At 43.7% G+C, this 5,191-nt stretch overlaps 1 long non-coding RNA gene across 1 annotated transcript; it reads right to left on the bottom strand.

The window, feature by feature from the left end:
* Positions 1 to 1,268: 1,268 nt before the first annotated feature.
* On the bottom strand, positions 1,269 to 2,574 carry LOC116536900. The gene is made up of 2 exons (XR_004262860.1): positions 2,267 to 2,574; positions 1,269 to 1,732 (listed from the first exon to the last, which is right to left on the bottom strand). It is a non-coding gene; the product is annotated as an uncharacterized LOC116536900 (long non-coding RNA).
* Between the last annotated feature and the right edge of the window lie 2,617 nt (positions 2,575 to 5,191).

The raw sequence follows: 5,191 nt of genomic DNA, 5'->3' as shown, positions 1-5,191 counted from the left end.
AGAAAGAAGAAAGAAAGAAAGAAGAAAGAAAGAAAGAAAGAAAGAAAGAAAGAAAGAAAGAAAGAAAGAAGGAGAAAGAAAGGAAAGAAAGAAAGAGGTGTCAATGGGACATCATTCTGCAATCACCAGGACACCTGCCTCCCTGTCCCCTCCCAGATGAAGTCACTAAGAACATGGTTTTTTAAAAACAAAAAAGTAGCTAATAGCTTCCTACTGAACACTTGAAACTGGAGTTATTGTGATATTCCCATTTGGCACTGGGTCAACTCAGACTCAGTAACTAACAGGATGGAAAAGGCCCAACAAGCCTCACTTCCTAAGTGAAAAGGATTTATCTAGTCAAGAACACAGAAAGGTCCTAAATTTTCTTTACCCAGATCCTTTCTTTTTTTTTTTTTGAGACAGAGTCTTGCTTGCTCTGTCACCCAAGGCTGCAGTGTAGTGACACAATCTCAGCTCACTGCAAACTCTGCCTTCTGGATTCAAGTGATTCTCCTGCCTCAGCCTCCTAAGTAGCTGGAATTAGAGGCATGTGCTATCACACCCAGCTAATTTTTGTGTTTTTAGTAGAAACAGGGTTTCACTTTGTTGGCCAGACTGGTCTCGAACTCCTGACCTCAGGCAATCTGCCTACCTCAGCCTCCCAAAGTGCTGGGATTACAGGCATGAGCCACCAGGCCCAGCCTACCCAGATCGTTTTTGAGGGGTGTATTTCAGTGAGCAACTTTGAAGAGTGAAGAACCTAAGAAGACAGTTTAGGGCAGCCTCTTATAGGAATAAGGTGAATTTTGATCAAGGGAAAATGAAAGAGAATTGCGTCTCAATTAAGTGAAAGTGTTTTTCTCACTTAACTGCTTGGTGCAAAGTGATGGGGTCCTCGCGCTCACTATTGCTCAGTTGAACACAAACCCACTATCTGTGTAGCATCTATCTGGGCCCTGTAGATTATCCTCTGGGACTTGGGGCAAGGGAACTAACACAAGTATAATGATGCTTACACTATTTACTGTGAGATGAGTAATACGGTCTTTTGTCTCTCACCCTGAAGTTTCGTGTCTTCTGCCATTAGCCACACAACTGTAACAGTCTAACTCATTAACTTGTGGGAAAGGCAAAACCTCAGAACAATCACAGTTCTTGATACTGGTTCCAGGAAGGGGTGGGAGGAAACAGCTGGCATTCACCAAAGTGAGTGATCACATTGACGCGTCATTCCCTTAGGATCATTACTTTTTCTTTGTTTCTTTTCTTTTCTTTTTTTTTTTTTTTTTTTGAAGTTGTATAACTTATTTGACGATCAGCACTTAGTTTTTATTCACAGTGACTGTAGATTTCTGAAAGTGGCAGCAGGGGCATAGGTAAGCAATGCACAGAGCTTGTGTGGCTCATTTCTCAGCAACCACACGTGATGTGGGACATTCCTCATTCCTTTGGCCCAGAAAGCTTTGCTGAGGTTAGTATGAATGTGCATCATAGGAGTTCCCCTCTCCTTCAGGACAAATGTCTGGCCCTCTTTGAGTGCCCCAGGGGGCCTGCTTCTTGAAGACCACTCTTCAGATGAGCTTATGAATGTTGATGGTTTAGTCTCTCATCACCACCTAACTGATGGCAGGTGGCCCGCCTTGCCAGCCTACTATTCAGAAACCATTTTGCTGGGTGCAGACAGAAAGGAAGATTGCAGGAGACTGGGTGAGAGGGAACGCAGAGATTGCAAGTACAACTTCTGAGTCGCCTGGAGGGAGGTAAACGGATGGAGCCTTTGCAAGCTAAAAAGGGGCTACTTAAAGAGAGATGATTTCTACCACCCCTGAAAAATGAATATCACATAATGGAATTTTCGATTGCTCCCAAGGTGGGTAGATGGGAGAAACTTGCCACCCCTTCCTTTGCATGAGTAAGAGGGCTGACCTATCTATCCCTCAAACAATGTGGAGGTGGCCATCATGGAAGGCAGTGGAGAGCAGGAGAAAAGGCTTGGGCTGTGAATTTGGACTGATCTTGTTTTAATTCCTGCTTTTGTCATTAACTCTGGGAACTAAATTATTTAGGGCCCCAGAACTTCATGTTTCTTCATCAATACAATGGGAATATTGATACCAATCTCACATATGCGTTGTCAGGTAAATCACCTAGCCTGAGCAGATGCCTTCGTGTTGGGGTCCTCCCCCTTTCCCTCACCTCCTACTCCACCTAGAGAGGTCATGCATCCTGCTTCACAGCCCTCAGCGATGACAGCCTCTATTCTCACTGTGGGATTCACACCCACCCGCCTCCCACACAGACTCGTGGGGGAATTTGCTCCGCATCAGCACAGAAGGTCTTTTCTTCTCATGCCCACATGTTGGGGAACCGCCCATTTGCCGGCTGTGTCTGGGAGAGGCTGGTGATCGTGACAAAGCCTGGCGTGCAGGGACTTTCCCTGGTCTGGTGGTGGCAGCTCCTTGTCTTCAGCCTTCCTCCTGCAACTTCAGTTTCTGAGCCAAAAACAAGGCTGAGAAAAGCCTGACCTCCAGTTTCTACCTTGCTGTCAGGTGTTGGAGTCACTTTTCTGGGTCCCCACAATTATTGCCTGATGGGAAAATATGCGCCCTTCAGTGCTTGTCCCAGCTCCATCGCCTTCCCCGCCTTCTCCCCCACTCTTCCTCCCCATCCAACTCCCTTCCAGCCAGAGCAGAGAGGCTGGGCCTTCAGGGAGAGGGCAGAAGTGCTTTCCGAGCTCCCTGAGTGCTTGTCCTCCTACCACAGCCCTCTTCTAGGCTGCTTTGAGTTATTATTTATTTTTCACTAAGTTGTAAGTTCCTGGAGACTCTTTTACTCACCTCTCCTCAATAATGCATACTAAAGCACTCTGCATGTCACAAGCATTCTGCGACAATTTGACCTCACCTCAGCCCTGACTTTTGCCAACTTTGGATCTGTTCCCCAGGAAACACAGGCATGGAAGTGGCCTGGAGAGGTCATCTGTGTCGTTCTTTTCCAAATAGGCAGCCGCAGCCAAGGGAGAGAAACTGACCTGCCCAAGGTGGGCAGCTGGCAATGGAAAGGGGGCGTGGAGGCAGGGACTGTCATGGCGCTCTGTTCTTTGAATTATATTGAATTACAATTTGCCTTGACAGCTACCAAGCTGACTAGACTAAATCGTCCCAGAAACCACTGGCAAGAACATCCACTAAATGGTATTTGCAAGAAATGCACCAAAAGACATTCATCAGTGAAAAGAGAGACTCCAGCTGCTCAGAAAAGCCTGATGATGTTTGCAAAAGGCAAGAGGAGAAAAAAAGTTACTCTGTCTTTTCTGTAAAATAAAGCTAAGTGCCAACTGGCATGCGACACTTAGACCTCCTCTTTGGGGCCTCCTTCCTTTAGGCCGAAGAGGAGCATCAGAAGAAGCAAGAAATGAATGTTTATAAATTTTTCTCTCCAGTCTAAACAATGCTTTTTATCCCCCAGCTTTCCTCTGCTTTCTTCACTTTTTTCATATTTCTTTTTCCCAGCAGAAATGGCCGTGAAGAGGAGTCCACACGGGTCTTCTCAGGACCATACCACGTCCATTTGGTGTTAGAACAGATTTCACATTTCATTGTTTTGATTTTATTCCATGGTGCTTTTTCCATAAGTAGTGGTTTCTATTAAATCCATAAAATAGTGATTTGCAGATGGTCTGGCATCTTCTTCTTTGTCGTAAAATATTATATGCTACTAACAAGGTTAACTCCATCCACTTGATATTTTCATTGGGTATATATATTTTAACTCTGAGTCATAAGAAAATAATATGGCAGACAAAATATACATTTCCTGAGGCAATGAGAAGGAAGATTTGAAACACAGATTTCACTGAGTTAGGTCTGCCCACTACAGATATTAATAATTTCCTTTTGTAGACAATTTGAAGCCCATTTCTATGAATATATTATATAACTCTACAATTTTAATCCTGGAAAAAATGTCAGAATTAATCCCTTTCCATCATCTAATTTTTCAGAAGAAGAAACTGAGGCTTGGATGTGAACTTAATGGCCTGAAGCCTCCTAGTAGTTTCAGAAGTGTGACAAGAAATAAAATTTCTTCATTTTTAAGTGAGTTGTCTCTGAAAAAAATAAAACAAAATATTGCCCAGTAACAATGTACTACTAATACCTTCTTCTAGTAAGCCCTCACTGAATATGTCTTTTGAGTACATGATTCATGGCAATTGTCAAAAATCACCGGTGATGAATAAATAAATGGAGGAGAAGAGACAAATCTCCCATTCAGATGAGTTCAAAGTAATTTACATAGATACTCTATTATCCAGGAAGTGAAGCAAAACTCCTTACCTAAATGTTGGCTGCCCCTAGTGACTTTTTTCCAAAGACCAGAGTATGGAAAGGGGGTGGGGGGCTGACTCCGCAGTAGAGAAACTTGACCAATGGCCCCTCTGCCAGGTGATCAAGGTCAACATGAACAGCACCAAGTCATTTGGTAGTCTGTACCCTGGATCTATTTGATGAGAATTGTACTCCACGTCTGTGGCCTTCCTTTCAAAAACCCGTAACCCCAGACCAATCATAAGAAACACACATCAGGAAAATCTCAACTGAAGGACATGCTGCAATATACTTCACCAGTACTACTCAAAACTCCCCCAAATAAGGAGGGTCTGAGAGACTGTCGCAGCCAAAAAGCGCTCAAGAGGCACAATTAAGTGTAATGTGGGATCCTGGGATGGAAAAAGGACATCAGGGGAAAACTTATAAAATCTGAATAAAGTATGGACTTTAATATAATATATATTGGTTTATTAATTGTGACAAATATGCATACTAATGTAAGATTAATAACAGGGAAAACTGGAATAGGGTAAATGGGAATTCTCCGTACTTTCTTCTCAATTTTCCTGTGAATCTCAAATTGCTCCAAAAAATATAGACTTTTTTTTTAAGGGGATGGAGTTTGCTCTGTCGCCCAGGCTGGACTGCAATGGCTTGATCTCGGCTCATGGGTTTAAGCAATCCCCCCATCTCAGCCTCCCAAGTAGCTGGGACTCCAGGCATGCACCACCACTCGCGGCTAATTTTTTTTTTTTTTTTTTCTAGTAGAGCTGGAGTTTCACCATGTTAGCCAGGCTGGTCTCGGATTCCTGACCTCAAGTGATCTGCCCACCTCAACCTCCCAAAGTGCTGGGATTACAGGTGTGAGCTACTGAGCA

This window comes from Sapajus apella, unplaced genomic scaffold (genome assembly GCF_009761245.1).
Source record: "Sapajus apella isolate SASKATOON/1434 unplaced genomic scaffold, GSC_monkey_1.0 scaffold105, whole genome shotgun sequence".
NCBI classification, from domain to species: domain Eukaryota; kingdom Metazoa; phylum Chordata; class Mammalia; order Primates; family Cebidae; genus Sapajus; species Sapajus apella.
This window is presented reverse-complemented; position numbering and strand designations above follow the sequence as displayed.